The sequence below is a fragment of the Capricornis sumatraensis genome, chromosome 14, assembly GCF_032405125.1.
Source record: "Capricornis sumatraensis isolate serow.1 chromosome 14, serow.2, whole genome shotgun sequence".
Lineage (NCBI taxonomy): Eukaryota > Metazoa > Chordata > Mammalia > Artiodactyla > Bovidae > Capricornis > Capricornis sumatraensis.
The window spans coordinates 24,466,858-24,488,075 of record NC_091082.1 but is presented as its reverse complement, the minus strand read 5'-3'; the positions used below and the strand labels follow the sequence as shown (position 1 = coordinate 24,488,075).

The window sequence follows — 21,218 nt, the reverse complement described above, 5'->3', positions numbered from 1 at the left end:
TCTGGACCTACTTGAGTGCTTACTTGAGGAACTGGTTTCCGACAACTGGATTTTTTCCATCCCTGGACGCATGGACTTGGTTTGTTATAGTCACTTTATGCTCCAGTGGTTTACTTTTCATTCTGTTTTGTTGCTATTATTCTGTCGCTAAGTCCTGTCTGACTCTTTGTGACCCAACGGATTGCAGCATGCCATGCTTCCCTATCCTTTTGCTCTCTCCTGAACTTTGCTCGAACTCATGTCCATTGAGTTGGTGATGCCATCTAACCGTCTCATCCTCTGCTGTCCCTTTCTCTTTTTGCTTGCATGCTTTCCTGGCATCAAGGTCTTTTCCACTGAGTTGGCTCTTTGCATCCAGTGGCCAAAGTATTGGAGCTTCAGCTTCAGAGTCAGTCCTTCCAATGAATATTCATGGCTGATTTTCTTTAGGATTGACTGGTTTGATCTCCTTGCAGTCCAGGGGACTCTCAAGTCTTCTCTAGCACCACAATTTGAGGGCATCAATTCTTCATTTGGTGTGTAGCCATTCTTTTACCAGTTAGTACTTTGTGCTCTCATATAATTTCTTGTAGCTAGTGGGCTGCCGTGTATAGGGTCTCACGGAGTCGGACAAGACTGAATCGACTTAGCAGCAGCAGCAGCAGCAGCAGGTACGCAATTTGGATCTGTTCCATAAGTAATTGCATATTATACTAATCTCTGAACTAGTTACAGTTACTTGAATTATGTTACACAGTAAAAGATGGGCTTGCCTCCAGCAACAAAAACCTTCCAGACATTAGGAAAAAAGTAATTTGCCAACAAAAAAGGTAGGAAAGCAATTTAGTTTGAGCACACATCTAATACACTACAAAAGTTTCACATTAGCTGGTGTCTCAAAATATTTAGGGTAGAATTTTCAATATTAAGACGTTTCCTGTGAAAGCAAACACTGTTTATTCTTGTATCTATATACATGGCTTTTTATTCCATACTGAACTACAGAAAATTTGATAAAAGACAAAAGAATCTTTGCAACTCAAGAAATCAATCCCATTCCTGCTTGTATCTATGTCCTCACTTAGATCCAGACCAGTTTCTTACAATTATGCTCTGTGAAGCTGTTCATTGATTTACTGTGATTTCTTTAGCATTTACATTGGATTATGTCATTTCAAATGCCTTGGTTTTCCAAAATATCTTCATATTGTGCTGACATTTCAACACCGTTTTCTCTGAATATATGATTCTTGGATCATAGATCTTTCCTTTTGATATATAATACATATTGTTCCATTGTCTTCCATCTTTTAGTGTTGCAGTTAAGTCTAAACTCCTTTGATTTTCATTCTTCTTAAGAACTTTATATTGTCTAAATACTTATAATAATCTGACTTGAGAAGCATTTTAAAACTACAGGATAAAGGCCCACCATTTTTGTTACTTTTGCTAAATTTTGTATGCTCTTTTATGTGTACATTTAAATTAGCCCTAACTCAGATAAATTTGCTCATTTATTACCTTTGTAAATCTCCATTTTCTCTTCTCAAAAGATGTTAAGATTCTCGATGCTATCTACATAATATTATTAAATTTTTAAATATTCTTTGTCACCAAAGAATCATATCTCAGCTTACAAGGTGGTTTTTATGATCACACATTTTGAAAACCATTGGAATATTTTGGATGATGAAGAAGAAATGAAGTCGCTCAGTTGTGCCTGACTCATTGTAACTCCATGGACAGTAGCCTGCACCAGGCTCCTCCATCCATGGGATTTTCTAGGCAAGAGTACTGGAGTGGGTTGTCATTTCCTTCACCAGGGAATCTTCCTTACCCAGGGATCGAACCCAGGTCTCCTGCATTGTAGACAAATGCTTTACCATCTGAGCTACCAGGGAAGTCCATTTTGGATGATACCATTTCCTAAATAAGTAGCTATCATGATATTTGATATTTTGCCGATGTTAGATTTGACATGGTATTTATCCAAATAAATCTAAATGAGTTCCACTGAAGATTATGCATGACCAGAAATGGAGATAGTAGAAAATATTATTTACTTGCAATTAACTGAAGGACTGATGCTAAAGCTGAAACTCCAGCACTTTGGCCAGCTCATGCGAAGAGTTGACTCATTGGACAAGACTCTGATGCTGGGAAGGATTGGGGGCAGGAGGAGAAGGGGACGACAGAGGATGAGATGGCTGGATGGCATCACCAACTCGATGGACATGAGTTTGAGTGAACTCCGGGAGTTGGTGATGGACAGGGAGGCCTGGCGTGCTGCGATTCATGGGGTCACAAAGAGTCGGACACTACTGAGCGACTGAACTGAACTGAACTGAACTGTTACTCCTAGAACATGCGTGTCCTTCAATGAGCCAATTGTAGTTTATAGTGTGATGCCTTTGTGCTTTGGCTATATGACTTTGTCCAAAGAATATGATTGAACATAATGAATGCAAAAGAGATTCATTCATATTGTTTACTTTAGTTACTGCATACTCAAGATTGTTATTTACCACCCTCCTCTTTCCTTTGGTTTTACCATAAACAGATGTTTAGAATTAGAGATTTGACCAGATTTTGATTCAGTTTTTCAGCAAGACCACTTCCTAGGTGATTGTGTATGTTTCCTGTTTTTGTTTTATTGCTTATGTGACAGTAACTTTTGTGATGTTAGCAGTTAGTGATGATCATTGTCCAGATCCATTATTTCATTTGTTGTTGCAAATGGTGCTTTTTTTTTGACCCCATGACTTCTTTCTTATTTTTCAGCTGGCATACTTTCAGAATGAGAAATTTCATGTCATCAAATGTTTATCTTATGAGAGCACAGTTTACACATGAAATATATGTTAAGTATTCAATTATTTTTTTAATTACTGATAAGTCTTCAAAAGAATCAATTTGTTCTCTAGTATGAAGTGCAATAGGATTTGTATTTTTTTTAATTTTTAAATTTTATTTTTATATCATTAAGAACATATGTGATGTTTTTCAATAGATGTCAGTTATATTGTTCATTGGTGCTCAAATTATACAATTATGGCTGTAGAACCTTCTTCAGATTGGCTCATATTAGCCCTTATTTAACTTGCGACTTGCCTGGTGACTCAGACAGTAAAGAATCTGCCTGCAATGCAGGAGACCTGGGTTCAATCCCTGGGTCGGGATAACTACCTGGAGAAGGGAATGGCTACCCACTAAGTATTCTTGCCTGGAGAAGTCCATGAACAGAGGAACCCCATGGGCTACAGTCCATGGGTTCACAAAGAACCAGACTCAACTGAACGACTAACAGTTTCCATTCATTCTTTTATACATGTCTTTACTTATTTTTCCCATAATAATATTAGTCTTTGATAACTTCCTTTTACTTTAATATGACAATGCATTCCAGTATCATTTTATACTTTTTCTGCTTCAGTTCTGAAATTAGTAATTATGAAAAAAAAAAAAAAAAAGCTCTTAGTGGAAAATCATCTTTAGAACCCAGTATATGAGCTGCTCATTCTAAATTATTGATCAGTTTCTACATATTTTAATGGATAAAATCAGAAAGCATATATGTGTCTATTACTATACTATATAAATTTAAATAATACTTGAAATTCAAGTAAGAATTTAGGATTTTTTAAAAACTTGTTATTTATTTTATATTTCCATTTATTTTATCTTAAAGTAAAAATCTTGGTTCCTAATAACATCATCACAATGAATTCCTTGCTTCATCCTATTGGTATATACATGTATGTATTATCAATAGTTTCAGAAGAAAATATTAGTAATAACACTAATTACTTTATAATCAGATTTCATTGTTTCACTTTTTTTCAGGGTCTTTTGATCCTTAGAGAAGTATCTCACTAGGAAATGCTACAACATTTTTGAACTTAAAGTCAATGTATGTTTATTTATTTATTTATTTATTGCCTTTTTTTCTTTTTTTTTAATTTTAAAATCTTTAATTCTTACGTGTGTTCCCAAACATGTAAAAAAAAAAATTATATCATTAAAGGGCTCAGAATATTAAAAAAAAAAAACATACTGAGCTGTAACTTGTTGCAGGAATATTAAGCTTATAGGAAACCTATTTAAATATTTTCTCATCTAGTTAGAAGTTAGTAGTTGAATTTCTAAAAATGCAAAATTACTGTCCCTTTATTATTACTATAAAACTATTTATGCATATCAAACCTACAATAAAATCTGATATTGAAATGCAAAATCTTTTATGAAATATGTGTGATGGCAAGTAGGGAATTGAGTCAATTTAGTTAAGATCGTCTCTTAAGTCATAAGAGACCAATGTTTCTATGTTGGCTTTGTGTAAGTAATTAATTGTGAGATCCCAGAATCTTAGTAAAAGAATTATATAAGAAAGTGATCATTTACTCCTTCATATTACTGCATGTCTTTTGAATAAACGACCAAATGAAAGATTTAAAAAAAATTAAAAAAATATAAAGTCAATGTATGTAATTCCTCATTGTAAGGAGTGACAGCAGAAACAGCTAAAAAATGTTGGGATTATTTCTTTCATTTAGCTTTCTATTTTTACAAATGACTTAAATTTTGACATTCAGTGATTATTATGTAAAGCATTCACCTGCTATAAAATTATTTCTGCAAAATGTGGTGCATTCAGAGCAGTCTAATTTCTATTCATGTCCTCCCCATCCTGTTTCTTCCTGTCCATTATACATAACTAAGTTTAATTTTATTTTCCATTTTTGTAAGTCACATGTATTTATGTGGATTTTAAAGTTTCTTAAATTTGTACTCTTTGAATATGAAAATTTATAAGTACACAGTTGTAAGTTTACAGGGTAATAATAACAAAATTAAGAACTGTACTAGTTATATTTAAATAATTAGTGTCTTTAAACAAATGTGTTAATATTCACAAACCAAATGAAACTCAGACTTTAAGAGAACTGGCATTTCATTATATCAGCTTTATACAAATACAGTATATTTAGCTAATTCATATTTTGCCAGTATTCTCTTTTGTTGACTTCAGTTATAAAATTTAGTCGTTGCAGTAATTGTGTTTTGCAATATTCAGTCTGCTCATTTGGCATTTCTTACAATCAAAAATAATTTAATACTACATATTTACATAAAACAATGTGTTTAAAACCATACATTAAACATATTTTTTAGTTATATTTATACAGCATTAGACATTTTGGAAAGCATACAGAATATGCAAAAACAGAATACCATTTTTCTTGAATGATACCCTGACTTGTGTTACTTGGCAATTATGTCCTTGAGATACCCCAAACTCAGCAATTCTAAGTCTTTATGGTTGCTGCATTTGTTTGAAGATACATAAATTTTTAATTATTATTCTATTGTAACAAATAATGTTGTGAACATTGCTTTCTTAATTTTAACAAAACTTGAAAAATATTGAAATTATTTCAATTGTTTTCAATATAGAAATATCTTTCAGGAAAATACAAATGCCAGAGCCCTCCCACAGTTAATTACCTTTTCTCTGTTCCTTTGGAGCCATAAATGCCTATTTATAAAAGAGGAACAGATCATACTGGCATTTCTCTCTTTCCTTTTTGCTTATCCTCCATTTATATCTCCATTGCATTCACTTACCTATGTAATCACAACTAAATTTAGTTAACTTAATCATATTTATTTAGTTAAAAAAAATAGTTTATCTTAGAAAAGCCTTCAAAAACTCATGGACTGAAACTCAGGAAAAGACATTATTTTGCTAATACTTCATGATAATAACACTAGTTGTCTCTAACTAGAGCACTTGAGATCTTTATGTTCAATTCTTGTATGAAATTCAGTGAAGACATTTGATAGCTTTATCATCATCTCTTTATCATCCTGAGTTTAAATAATTAAGCATTTTCCTAATAAGGATAATTTCAGTAATGAAATGAAATATGTGAGTGTATCTACATTCAACAAGAAAACATAGCCTAAACAAAATAAAGCATTAGAAGGATGGTAGTCTACAGAAATGCTTTTTTTTTCATACTTCCTTGATTTTTATGCAGGTAAACAAGTTTTGTGTTCTATTTAGTTCATTATATTTTTTAAAAGTATTTTAGAATTATATGTAAGAAAGAATGTAAAATCTGATTCATCTTTGTAATCCTATAATCAGTATGTTTTACTGGAGAAAGCTTCCTGATTGGAACTCAGCCAACAGCCAACTTAGAGGTTAGGATTAAAGCATGAGTTCCTATTCTGATAGAAATGAAGGTAAATTTGGACTAAATGGAAGATACGACAATATCTAGGAGAGGAAGACGGTACCTCTTATGATGCATCATTTCCAGACTGTCTACCAGTGCTTTAGCTAGAGTATTTATTGAATTCATCACTAATTTGCCTGCTAAAAATACACACCTCTAGTCTTTCCAGTATAACAGTAACAAAATCAAATGTAGACATTTTGAAGAGTGAAAATAAGAAACCAATGCCAAATTGGTCAACACTTATTCACTGTGAATATCACACTTACCTTGCTGAGTGGAGATCTTTCAACGTTTACAAGTTGGTGAGGCTGAGGAAGAAGTTCTACTATTATGAATAGCAATGGTGTTAGTATTTTATACAAATAATATAGTAGAATTACTTGCTTAGTAATTTATTTCTCAATCTTGGACAATAAGATAAGTTAAATGCAAATTTATAGGGTAAATTTGTTGCAGATCTTAAGATCAAGATCACCATTGAAATATTTTTCATTATGGTTCTTTCACCCATTGTTTTTCAAGTTGTATAAATCTATCAAGTAGGAATAAACATAAAAGTATATCACATAAAAATATGGCAGAGAAATAATTTTCAAATTTTGTATCAAAACTTTAAATATAGTATAGCTTAAAATAAAAGCATTACAGAGTCAACTTTCAATAACAATAGGATGAGGTTTGAAATTGTTTTCGCTTCCCTGGTGGCTCAGACGGTAAAGCATCTGCCTGCAATGCGGGAGACCCGGGTTCGATTCCTGGGTCAGGAAGATCCCCTGGAGAAGGAAATGGCAATCCACTCCTGCACTCTTGCCTGGAAAATCCCATGGACAGAGAAGCCTGATAGGCTACAGAGAGTCGGACACACTGAGCGACTTCACTTCACTTCACTTCACTTCACTTCACTTCACTTGACTTGACTTCACTTCACTTGGATAACAGAAGCCAAGAGCGATAAAGTTATTCATTTAAAAACACTGAAATGGAAAAACCAGAATGTTTTAAGTTTAGGTCCAGTTTGTGTCTGAAACAAGAAAAGGAATCACTAGGGAATTTTTGGCATAGTTTTGATATTGTAAATTTTCCTCAGGTAATTTCACATCGTTCAGTCAGCAATTATCTCCAAGTTCCACATGTAGTGACTCTTTTTGCCAAGTTAATATAAGCCCTCATGTAGTTCCTAAAATTTAACTACATTTTAAATACTATATCTGAAATTCTATCAGGCCTAGGTTATATTCAAATAACTTTTGATATCATACAAAAACTTACATATTTTGTTTCCTGTATAGACAATTTTACCCATGACAAAAGAAGTTCCATATTAGCTTATTCAAGAAATATTCCTGATAGATCTTAGCATTTTATTGGTCACAGGGTGAATGGCAAATCCAGAGTATTAACAAGAAAATGTGTTCTTAGGATAAAGATGAGTGTCCAATAAACAAAGCCCTTTTTAAGACCTTGTAAAGATTTCAGGTGATGTTTCAAAACTATAGTTAAATAGACAAAAGTTATTGTAATGCTGTTAAAATCTACTTTGCTAAACGAGAGCATTTGCAAATTGTAAGGGTTGTTTTGCAAAGAAGCTTCAAAGGATATCAAAATGGAGAAGGAACTACCTCCAAAAGTTTGTATAAGTGACTTTTGTCAAGTGGAGTCTAAGCAATATATAAGAAACCCAAAACATATTTATAAGAAGTTTATCAGCTTGGGCTGAAAAAAAAAAAAAATTACAAAAAGTCTTCATGCTTGCAGAAACTAAGACTGTACATTTCAATCCCTTTTTTTTTTTCCCCCTAGGCTTCATTTGATATTATTAGACAAAGAAGTACAACTATTTGAGCTCTGGAGAAGGGAGAGTGCATTTTTTCATTTGAGAAGACTAGGGGATTCCAAAGTGGCACAGTGGTAAAGAATCCTTCTGCTAATGCAAGAGATGCGGGTTCAGTCCGTGGGTTGGAAAGATCCCCTGGAGTAGGAACTGGCAACCCCCTCCAGTTGCCAGGAAATTTCCTGCCTGGAAATTTCCATGGACAGAGGAGGCTAAGGGCCTATACTTCATGGAGTGGCAGAGTCCGACACAACTGAACAGACACACACATAAATGATTTTAGTCAGGAAGGTGTACTTTGATAGTTTTAAAACTTGATATTCTTTGACAATCCTTTGATGATGAGGTAAGATTTACAGCCACTCCTGTTAAATCTGGCCAGCCTTGAGATTCCTTTTACCAACATAGAAGAAGTAATTCTATGAGACTTGTGCAGTGCCTGCCTTGGGCATGGGGAACATTTTCTCCTGGAGCTTTTGGTTAGGTGTCAGAAGTCTGAACACCCTGACACCATCTTTCTGTTTAGTCCTTCCACTCTCCTCGCTCAGACACTAGATGTATGAGTGCTGTAACTACCACAAAACTGGATACTGCAGAGCCAATTGTTCTAGACTCCAAAGACATGGACCACTTGTAGCTGTTTCAGTCACCCCAAATGGAGGCCTAGATACCATAAAAAATTATAATATATAGGCATATTTATTTTACATGCTTTTTGAGTTTCCAAACCAAGAATCTCTGACCATAGTGCAATGGTTGTTTTACATCACTACATTGTTAGATGATTTGTGAGGCAGAAACAGATGACTAGAACAGAAGTATGTGGGAATTTCTGAAGTATTTAATCAGGGGATAGCATGACCTTTTGGTTTCAGAAAAGATCATTCTGGCTGCCTGACAGAGAAATGTTTCAAGATATGATAAGTGAAAATGATATCACTAAATAGTTTTCATTGAATTAACTTAAGTAGTGTAGGATGACAATTTCTCAAAGAAAGTTTTGGCATGGTAAATGGAGAGAAACAAATGTGTTCTGCAGGTAGAGCCATAATCACTTCATTATTTGGTTGCCAAATATATAGAACTGCAAGTTAACCTACGTCCATATTCTGTAATTTCATTATGTAGACAAAACTGGCTATCTGTTTAAATATAGATTCTAATTTAACATGTCTGAGCTGAGGCCTGAGATTCTGCATTTTTAGAAGATTCTCTAATGATGTTGATGTTGCTCATCTGCAGTTTATGTGTTGAGTGGTACATTTCTGAGCTACTGTTGCCATGAATAGGATGTAGTTGTTCTTTCTAGGTTTTGAAAAAAGCTAGTGTAGTCACAGATTTGTTATATATAAAAGGGATAGTTGCAATATCTAGAAAGAAAAACAGTCTCAAAACACATATAGTATATTCCAGTAGTCAAATCTTACATAGTTTTTTGAGCAAATCAGAATTTGCTATAATTATAACTGCTCTTTATATCACTCTTATTATATTTAAATTGAAAAATGCCAAAGCCGCAGATTGATTAGGTTTAATTATCTCTGTACACCAACGCATATGTCTGTGCATACACACAACACATGCAAGCATTTTAATATTGAGCATGTAACAATTTGACTTCATAAATTTTCAATAGTATTTGCCTCAAATATCATGATTCTGTCAATTTCATATTTTTCACTGATTTTTAGATTATTTTTGCTTCTACTTATTGATATAAAAATAAGTGACCTAAAAAAAAGAAAATAAGTGACATAAATAAAAGTAAATATAACGAAGAACTTATACTGTACTGTACTACTATTTGATTATTTCAATTATTCTATATCGTAAAGTTATAATTTCCAGTGTACAATTCATAGAAATTAACAGATGCATTGATTTGCATAGTTAACGCCATAATCAGAATACAGAACAGTTCCTATCACTACAAGACTCTGTTGTATTGACCCTTTGCAGTCACACCTTCTCTCCAAACATAACCACTGGCAACCACTGATATAATTTCCTTCAGTATAGCTTTGTCACTTTGAGAATGTACTATGAAAGGAATCATATATTATGTCATATTTTAATTCAATGTAAAAGTGATTTAATTAATGTTCATTGTATAAAATATATATGAATACCATTTAAAAAAATTTTAGTAATAATTATTTTAGGACCTTACAGAAAGTTTTTTTTCTATCTTTGGCCAATTTTGTTCACTTTTATTATTTAGATGTGTGTTCATAGTAGATTTTAGGACTATTTTATAAATATGAGATAAAAATATATCAACATTAGGAAACACAACTGAAGGTTTAATAATCAAAAGGAAAATATCTAAAATAATTTTAAAAGGGTTTTAGCAGACTCTAGCCCCTATCAGTTTAATAGTTATCAAAGAAAATATTTTGAATACATAAGAACCACATTGAAATGTACACTTGCATGGTGATATAGTCATCTGATTTTATGTTTCTTTGTGTACAGTAGTCATAATTATTTTGAAATTGTTTCCTCAAATTTTTGTTTTTATCCATTCTAAGTGATTTAGTTCTGGGACTTTCCCTCACTATTGGAAATATCAAATAGACGATGCTTCCAGGAAGAGAACATTCTAATGACTAGAGTTACTATCTTACTGTTGTGCTTTGAAATTCAAATCATTATTTGTTTGTATGAAATAATAATTTTGAAATTAGTCTTTGAAATGATTGCAGAAGGTAATTCTACATATTTAGACTTTCTTTATGTTTCTAGTAAACTCAGATAATAGAATTTTTCTGACTCCTGGAGGAAGAGAAGTAAGGATGTATCATAAGAATACCCCTACTATATGGGTTCATGAGGTCGCAAAGAGTCAGACACAACTGAGCGACTGAACTGAACTGAACTGAACTGAACTATATGGGTGCAGTAGCACTCACCTTTGGAAGGCATAGTAATGTTAGTCAGGCCTAAAGCAAAAGAAAGAAGAAGAGGGGATTTTTTGGGTGGTGGAGGAAAAGATTCTACTTCATGTAAAGAGTTAGTCATAATTTGTCAGTTCTTCCCCTTTATTTACATCTAAATCTTGATTTTGAAAATACAGAGCTGGTAAAACTGAGCATTGCTTTCAGGTCTTTACTTTAAGGCATGTTATTTTGAATTTATTGGAGAAACAAATCACCAACCAGTGATACAAAGAAGGAACAAGAAATCATTAATGAACAATTATATCAACTGGTGCAGGAAATAAGCAATTAGAACTCACATGAAGAAAAATCAATACCCACATGTAACTTTTTCCAGCAACAAATTTCAAAGCAATAAAAGTAGGGCTAACTCTACTAATGAAAGCTAGATAACCAAAATTGAAATGCTAAATAGAACAAGATAAGGACAATTCCTGGCTATTAAACAATGACTAGAAAATTTAGGTAGAAATATCCAGACTTTAAAATATTCAAAACTGAATTTATTTTTACTAGATCTGTATAAAAGATACTATCAATTGGAGGTTTTATCATTCTTTCACATAATACTTTTCTATAAAATAGCTAAACAAATTTACAGTCTTCAAAAAGCTTGAAATCAAGTTAGAAAAACAAAGCACTTATAAAGATGAGAAATATACATAATAATCTACTTGTATATGTTATTCAGATAGTTGGTTAAAATCTTTACTCTTTCAGTTCCAACATTTTAAAAAATTGATTTTTAATTTAATTTCATAATAATTTAATTGCTAATAACTACATTGTAATAAATGTATGTATGATATTTTAAGTCAATCTAATTTGCTCTGCTTTGATCATTTGTTAGCATTATTTCTCTTAGCTCTTTATATTTTCATTACATTTTCATTATAATTTACCTTTAAGAGAAGAATGGAAAACTCAGACTCTTTACAAGGTAACATCCATAGCATCTGGAATACAATTGAGACAGTTACTAGATTTGTGAAGAACCAAGAAAATGTATGAAAAATGTAAAATTAAATAAGTAAATAGGAATAAATATAGACTCCAAAACAACTTTATGTTGGAGCTTGTAATATAAATATGTCTAAGGATTTAATGTAAATAATAGGCATAATAAGGTAACCAATGAAGATTTTCTACTGATAAAGATATATCTACTGATATAGCTATGGGGAAGTTGGTAAAGAATCTGCCTGCATTGCAGGAGACTGGGGTTCAATTCCTGGGTCAGGAAGATCCCCTGGAGAAGGAAATGGCAACCCACTCCAGTAATCTTGCTTGGAGAATCCCATGGACAGAGGAGCCTGGCGGGCAAGAGTCCTGCACAACTTAGTGACTAAACCACCAACCACCAAAGGTATAAAAAGCCAGATGTAAAATCTAGAACTGAAACACATATAAAAGCATAACAGGTGAATTTAAAGTCAGATTAAATACTACAGAAGATAAGATTAGTTAAAATTTGAAGATAGGTCAAGTGAAGCTGCCTAAGATGAAGCACAGAGGAAAGCGGCAGGGGGAGTTAAAAGAAAAAAAAAAAAAAAGGAGAGAGAAAAATTGGAACATAAAGATTATTAGAATAATTAATTCAGACATTTTTCAAAAGTTTTGAAATAATATTAGCTGATTTATCAACAAAACAACAAACTCAAAGCAAGATAAACAAGAAGAAAACCTTAGGTAAAGAATCCCCCTGAAATGTAGGAGGCCTCGGTTCCATCACTGGGTTGGGAGGATCAGATCACCTGGAGAAGGAAATGGCAACCGACTCCATTGTTCTTGCCTGCAAAATTCCCCGGACAAAGAAGCTTGGCGAGCTATAGTCCATATAGTCACAAGAGTTGGACACACTTTAGCAATTAACCACCACAAGATAAGAAATGCTAATAGAGATATATATTATTCTAAATAACAAAAGATTTTAAGGAAGGGGTATAGGAGATGCAAACTATTAGCTGTGAGATAAGCTGCAAGTATATGTCGTGCATAGTGCTGAATGGTCAATATTTTTTGATGACTGTTAACAAAGAATAACCTTTAAAAATCGTGAGCCACTGTGTTGCTCACCTGTAACTTATATAACACTACATAGCAACTATAATTTTAAAATATTTACTCAGCATTTTTTTACATGCCTAGCAGTGTGTACTTTACTTAAGCTACTGTATTTCATGTAATTAAAACAAAAGTTAGCATATTCACTTAATAACACATTAAAGAAAGTGCCAATTTATGCATTAATTTAATACAGAACAAAAATAGCTGAAGGAAAAAAATGTATAAAATAAATGTAGACAAAAACAAAATCTCAGATGGAGATTTTAGTCTTCTCTCAATAGCTGATTGAAAAGTAAACAGAATGGTATCAATTGTTTAGAAAATCACAATAACAACAAATTTAATTGATATCTGTGCAATATTCTACTTCAACAGGGGCTTCCCTGGTAGCTCACCTGGTAAAGAATCCTCCTGCGATGCAGGAGACCCTGGTTCAATTCCTGGGAGGAGAAGATCCCCTGGAAAGGGATAGTGAAAAACAAATATATTTAAATTAGACAGCTCATATCCATTGTTAATAAAAATATATATTAAGATATTACTTTTTAGCAAATGGTACTAAAAAACAGTGTCATAAATTGTTGTATAGTGTTAAAAGGGTGTTAGAGGTTAATTTATAACTCTAAATACTTATATTAAAATGAAGAAAGTTATTAAATTGTCTATATTCCCCTTAAGGCAGAAAACAAAGACCAAATTAAACTCAAATTATTTAGAAGATCATACATAATAAAGATAAAAGAGGAAACCAATGAGTAGAAAAGAGAAGAGCCACAGAAAAAAATCAAAGAAACAAATTTTACTATTTGAAAATAAGTATGCAAAAATAAAATCCTAGCTAAACTGCTGGATCATAAAAAAAATCAAGGGAATTCCAAAAATGCAACTACTTCTGCATCATTGACTACACTAAAGCCTTTGACTATGTGAATCTCAACAAACTGTGGGAAATTCTTCAAGAAATGGGAATACCAGACCACCTAACCTGCCCCCTGAGAAACTTGTTTGTAGGTCAAGAAACAACAGTTAGAACTGGACATGGAACAAATGACTGGTTCCAAATTGGGAAAGGATTACATCAAGGCTGTATATTGTCACCCTTTTTATTTAACTTATATGCAGAGTACACCGCACGAAATGTGGAGCTGGATGAAGCACAAGCTGGAATCAAGATTGCCAGAAGAAATATCAAGAACCTCAGATACACAGATGATCTCAAACTAATGGCAGAAAGCGAAGAGGAACTAAAAGCTTCATGATGAAGGTGAAAGAGGAGAGTGAAAAAGCTGACTTAAAACTCAACATTCAAATAAACTAAGATCATGACATCCAGTCCCATCACTTCATGGCAAATAGATGGGGAAACAATGGAAACAGTGGCAGACATCACTTTGCCAACAAAGATCTGAATAGTCATAGCTGTGTTTTTTTTCAGGAGTCATATATGGAGGTGAGAGTTAAACCCTAAAGGCTGAGCGCTGAAGAATTGATGCTTTGGAATTGTTTTTCTGAAGAAGACTCTTGAGAGCCCCTTGGACCGCAAGATCAAACCAATCAATCCTAAATGAAATCAACCCTGAATATTCATTGGAAGGATTGACTATTCATTGGAAGGACTGAAACTGAAGCTCCAATACTTTGGCCACCTGATGCGAAGAGTGGACTCATTGGGAAAGGCCCTGATGTTGGGAAAGATTGAGGTCAGGAGCAGAAGTGGGAGACAGAGAATGAGATGGTTGAATGACTCAATGGACATGAGTTTGAGCAAACTCAGGGAGATATGAAGGACAGGGAAGCCTGGTGTGCTGCACTTCACCTGAAGTTCATGGGGTCGCAAATAGACACAACTTAGTGACTGAACAACAACAGAGAGACTACTCAAAGAAAAGAGTGGGGAAATATAAATTTCCAGTATCAGATATCAAAGATAAGATATCCTGCATATCACACAATAAAATATATATCAGAGACTTTCACAAAATGTTGCATGACAATAAACTGAGCATCTTAAATGAAAAGGAATAATTCCTTTAAAGAGAAAAATGACCAAATATCCCTCAGGAATAATCTGAATAGTTCTATAGCTAAGAAAAGAAAAAAAAAATAGACTGTCACTATAGAAAACTGTCTCCAAGAGTATCATAAGTATATGCTTCTCTCACAAAATCTTTAGAAAATAGAGGGTAAAAGAACAGTTTTGTATTAATTTTACAAAGTGAACAAATCGTGGAAGTGAAAATCTTAATAATATTACTGAAAAGAGAAAATTACACTATATTTTATGAAATTATAATTCAAATTCTGAACGAACTGTTATCAAATTCTCTCTAGCAGTTCATAAAAAGAGAATGAAAAGACAGCTATAACTGTTGAGGAGTATGTGAAGAAAGGAGAATGCTCCGGCATTGCTGGTGTTAACATAAAAGAATGCACTTTGGAAAACATTTTGGAAATTTCTTAAAATGTTAAGCATATATATATATATATATATTAATTTATGACCTAGCAATTCAACCCCAGTAGTGATTGTCTGTTCAAGAGAAATTGTATATATTTCCACATAGAAACTTACAGGTGGATGGTTTTTGCAAGATTATTCATCATATTAATAATAAAAATTGGAAACCACGTAAATGATTTCCACCTAGTGACTGGGTGGACAAAATATGGTATATCCATAGAATGGAATAGTAGAGATCAATAAAAAGGAATTACTACAGATACATGCTATGATGTGGCTGAACCTCAAAATATTATGCTCAGTTCAAAATAACATAGTCTGACATAAGTGACTGTGTATTGTATTGTTTTTATATGAAATGTTAAGGAAATGCATATCTATAAGAAGCAGATTAGTAATTGTCTGAGAATGGGCAGAGGTTTAACAAAAAATATGTATGAAGAATCCTATTAAAATGATGAAATGTTTTAAAAATTTTTGTAATTATTGCATAACTTGATAAACTTACTGAAATGTCATTGATTTGCACACGTGAAATGGGTAACCTATATATGTGAGCTATGCTTCAATAAATTAATTTTTACAAAAGAAGAAAAGGTTTGTCTCATATTAAAAAGTCAATTAATATAATTCACTATATTAACAGAATGAAGAAAATAATACATATCAATATTTGAATAAAAAGTCTTTAACAGAATTCAGCACACATTTAAGATAAAAAATAAAAAATTAGAAGTGAATCTCTCAATCAGATAATTAGTAACTAAGGAAAGAAGCCTCATATAAGACAGTCTTTAATTTTCAGGGTCTCTGTATTTTCAACTTAAACCTGAGAATGAGATACTACTTCTTCAGAATGGAGACTTTATATAGTGAAAAAATAAATAATTTGATAAGAACTTGAAAGTAAAAGTATTTATATTTGCAGTGATAGGATAATAGAAAATTATGTTATAATTTTAAAAAAGAACCTACAAAACCCAAATTATTGCATTAAAGTTTTTGCATATGAGGTCAATATAATACCTAATTTATTTTTGTATAACTACAATTTTTGTTTTGCAACAATGATAAAGTAGCATTCCAATTTGAAGCAAAATAAGGAAATAGAATACTTGGGTTTAAATTGAAATTTGTCAAAAGTTGTATCAACTCTTTATTTAAAACTTCTCAAAAAAGGGAAAAAAGGGAAAAAAGGAAAAAAAAAGACAAATGAAAAGATGAATCAATCTTCATAAATAAGAAGTCTCAACCTGGTAAAATGCCCTTTCTTTCCAAAATATTTACATCCAAATTCTAGCAGTCTTTTGGCAGAAATTGACAAGATACACTTAAACATGTATCTTTTATTTGGGCAATTGTACTCAGGGTGGAGGCAGGACTCCTCCCTCCCTCTGTCTCAGGTACTTGGTGACAACTGTTGTCCTGAGAAAGTGACTACGTGGTGCCTGTGCAGGAGGTGATGTTCTTTCTATTAACAACTCAGGGATCACAACAAAGGCAGCAACCACACAAGCATTATAGCATCCTATGCTATCTGTTTCAATTCAGTTCAGTCACTCAGTAGTGTCCGACTCTTTGCGACCCCATGAATCACAGCACGCCAGCCCTCCCTGTCCATCACCATCTCCCAGAGTTCACTCAGATGTCCATCGAGTCCGTGATGCCATCCAGCCATCTCATCCTCGGTCATCCCTTTCTCCTGCCCCCAATCCCTCCCAGCATCAGAGTCTTTTCCAATGAGTCAGGTCTTCGCATGAGGTGGCCAAAGTACTGGAGCTTCAGCTATACCATCATTCCTTCCAAAGACATCCCAGGGCTGATCTCCTTCAGAATGGACTGGTTGGCTCTCCTTGCAGTCCAAAGGACTCTCAAGAGTCTTCTCCAACACCACAGTTCAAACGCATCAATTCTTCGGTGCTCAGCCTTCTTCACAGTCCAACTCTCACATCCATACATGACCACAGGAAAAACCATAGCCTTGACTAGATGGACCTTAGTCGGCAAAGTATTGGCTCTGCTTCTGAATATACCATCTAGATTGGTCATAACTTTTCTTCCATGGAGTAAGTGTCTTTTAATTTCATGGCTGCAGTCACTATCTGCAGTGATTTTGGAGCCCCCAAAAATAAAGTCTGACATTGTTTCTACTGTTTCCCCATCTATTTCCCATGAAGTGATGGGACCAGATGCGATGATCTTCATTTTCTGAATATTGAGTTTTAACCCAACTTTTTCACTCTCCTCTTTCACTTTCATCAACAGGCTCTTTAGTTCCTCTTCACTTTCTGCCATAAGGGTGGTGTCATCTGCATATCTGAGGTTCTTGATATTTCTCCCGGCAATCTTGATTCCAGCTTGTGTTTCTTCCAGCCTAGCGTTTCTCATGATGTACTCTGCATAGAAGTTAAATAAGCAGGGTGACAATATACAGCCTTGACGTACTCCTTTTCCTATTTGGAACCAGTCTGTTGTTCCATGTCCAGTTCTAACTGCTGCTTCCTGACCTGCATGCAGATTTCTCAAGAGGCAGGTCAGGTGGTCTGGTATTCCCATCTCTTTCAGAATTTTCCACAGTTTATTGTGATCCACACAGTCAAAGGCTTTGGCATAGTCAATAAAGCAGAAATAGATGTTTTTCTGGAACTCTCTTGCTTTTTCCATGATCCAGCGGATGCTGGCAATTTGATCTCTGGTTCCTCTGCCTTTTCTGAAACCAGCTTGAACATCAGGGAGTTCGCAGTTCACGTATTGCTGAAGCCTGGCTTGGAGAATTTTGAGCATTACTTTACTAGCATGTGAGGTGAATGCAATTGTGCAGTAGTTTGAGCATTCTTTGGCATTGCCTTTCTTTGGGATTGGAATGAAAACTGCCCTTTTCCATTCCTGTGGCCCCTGCTGAGTTTTCCAAATGTGCTGGCATATTGAGTGCAGCACTTTCACAGCATCATCTTTTAGGATTTGAAACAGCTCAACTGGAATTCCATCACCTAAACTAGCTTTGTTCATAGTGATGCTTTCTAAGGCCCACTTTACTTCACATTCCAAGATATCTGGCTCTAGATTAGTGATCACATCATCATGATTATCTGGGTCGTGAAGATCTTTTTTGTACAGTCCTTCCATGTATTCTTGCCACCTCTTCTTAATATCTTCTGCTTCTGTTAGGTCCAGACCATTTCTGTCCTTTATTGAGCCCATCTTTGCATGAAATGTTCCCTTGGTATCTCTAATTTTCTTGAAGAGATCTCTAGTCTTTCCCATTCTCTTGTTTTCCTCTATTTCTTTGCATTGATCGTTGAAGAAGGCATTCTTATCTCTTCTTGCTATTCTTTGGAACGCTGCATTCAGATGCTTATATCTTTCCCTTTCTCTTTTGCTTTTCACCTCTCTTCTTTTCACAGCTATTTGTAAGGCCTCCCCAGACAGCCATTTTGCTTTTTTGCATTTCTTTTCCATGGGAATGGTCTTGATCCCTGTCTCCTGTACAATGTCACGGACCTCATTCCATAGTTCATCAGGCACTCTATCTATCAGATCTAGACCCTTAAATCTATTTCTTACTTTCACTGTGCAGACCCAAGAGGAGACTGACTTAAACTGACTGAGATTTCAAAGCCCTTTGTGGTTTCTGAAGAGTAACTGCAATGCAAGACTCTAACTTTGGGAAATTTAGCCTAATGAAAGAGTGGATACAAGAAATCAGCAAAAGCAAGAATTTTCCACAATCTGTAATTGAAAATGTTGAAGGAAAAATTTTTACGCTTGGATCTTGCCCATTAGGAATGCCTATAAAAGGTGCCAATACTGATGTGTGTTGCACCAAGATATATTGATTGAAGTTACTTTTTCACCTCATTCTATAAATTGAATTTACAGGAAGAAGTGAAGATTTAGGAGCCATTGAAGCATTTGTGCCTGTTATCAAACTGTGTTTTGATGTCTTAAGGATTGATTTTTTTTTTTTTTTTTTGCAAGATTAGTACTGCAGACTATTTCAGAATATTTGGACCTCGGAGAGATAGTCTGCTTAAAAAGTATTAAAAGATAGAATTTGTGTAAGGAGTCTAAATGGTTCCAGGGGAACCAATAAAATTTCACATCTGTTTCTAATTAGTGACAACTTCAGGTTAACAGGGGGCCAAACTTCACACATCTATTCCAATATATTTCCTTGATGCTATTTCTTGGACTAAAAGTAAGTAACAGAACTTGCCAACTTTATCCAAATATAATAGCATCAACTTTTGTACATTGATTCCTCAGTGTTTTATAAATGGTATGTGTTAGATTATATTAAAGTTAATTTAAAAATAAATAACTGACAATAAAATATCTCACATTAAAAAAAAAAGGATAGCCAGGGTGATCATTAAAAAGAAGAACCAATAAAAAGACATATACTAATTTACTTAGAGTTATGAAAAGATTGAGGGCAGGAAGAGAGGGGACAACAGAGGATGAAATGGTTGGATGGCATCACTGACTCAATGGACATGAGTTTGAGTAAGCTCCAGGAGTTGGTGATGGGCAAGGAGGCCTGGCATGCTGCAGTCCACAGGGTCGCAAAGAGTGGGACACGACTGAACGACTGAACTGAACTGACTCTATTTCCGCATTAACCAAAAGAGTGTGTCATGGATCTGAGGATAGAAAGGTACAAAGACATTTGGAGACCAGAGCTCTATCCCTGGGTTGGGAAAATCCCCTGAAGGAAGAAATAGCAACCCACTCCAGTATTCTTGCCTGGAGAATTCCATGAACAGAGGAGCCTGGTGGGCTCTACAGTCCATGGGTCGTAAAGAGTTGGACATGGCTGAGCAACTAATACTTTCCTCACACACTTAAATCATGTTAAAGATGTTCCAAGGAAAATGGAAAATCTTTGAAACAAATGGCTGGGACAACTTATAAATACTTTAAAACGTTGTAACTTGTCATTTATCTCACACCATACATCAAAAATTAATTTGAGATGAATCATTGAGATAAATATAAACACAAGTATTAAAACGTTTCTAGAAGAAAACGTAGGTACATATTTTCTCAGATTTTGAATGAGCAAGTATTTCTTAAATTGGACCCAGAAAGTGTAACATTTTTAGAAAAGCATAAGCTGGTTCCTTCAAAATTAAAATCTGCCCATCAAAAAATATGTTTCACAAAATGATGGCAGAACAGGATGGGGAAATATTTTATACTTACATAAAATAATTATACGTTTATATATATTTGTCTTTCCAAAACTCATATATTGAAGCCAAAATTCATATGGCTCTTCAATATGACTGGATTCAGAGATGGGGCTTTTAAGGAGTTAATAAAAGTTAAAGAAGGATATAAGCATGGGGCCATAATTCAATATGACTGGTATGTTCATAAGAAGAGAGAGAGAGACCAGGGTTATATGTACTCAGAGAAAAGGTGACATGAGAACACAGTAATACCGTGGCAGTCTTTCAGGGAAAAGGGAATGGTCTAAGGAGAAATCAAACCTGTTGACCCATTGATGTTGAACATCTAACCTCTAGAATTGTGAGAAATAAATTTCTGTTGTTTAAGCCACCCAGACTGTGATATTTTGTTATGGAAACCTTAAAAGTATAATAATAATAGTTATTACTACTACTACTATTATATATACAAGAACTTCTTTCCAAAATAAATGAATTATTCAGATAACCTATAAACCAATA

At 33.9% G+C, this 21,218-nt stretch overlaps 1 pseudogene; it reads left to right on the top strand.

The window, feature by feature from the left end:
- The window catches only part of LOC138090728 (poly(A) polymerase alpha pseudogene), a 55,711-nt pseudogene extending 35,864 nt beyond the window's left edge, over positions 1 to 19,847 (top strand).
- Positions 19,848 to 21,218: the final 1,371 nt, after the last annotated feature.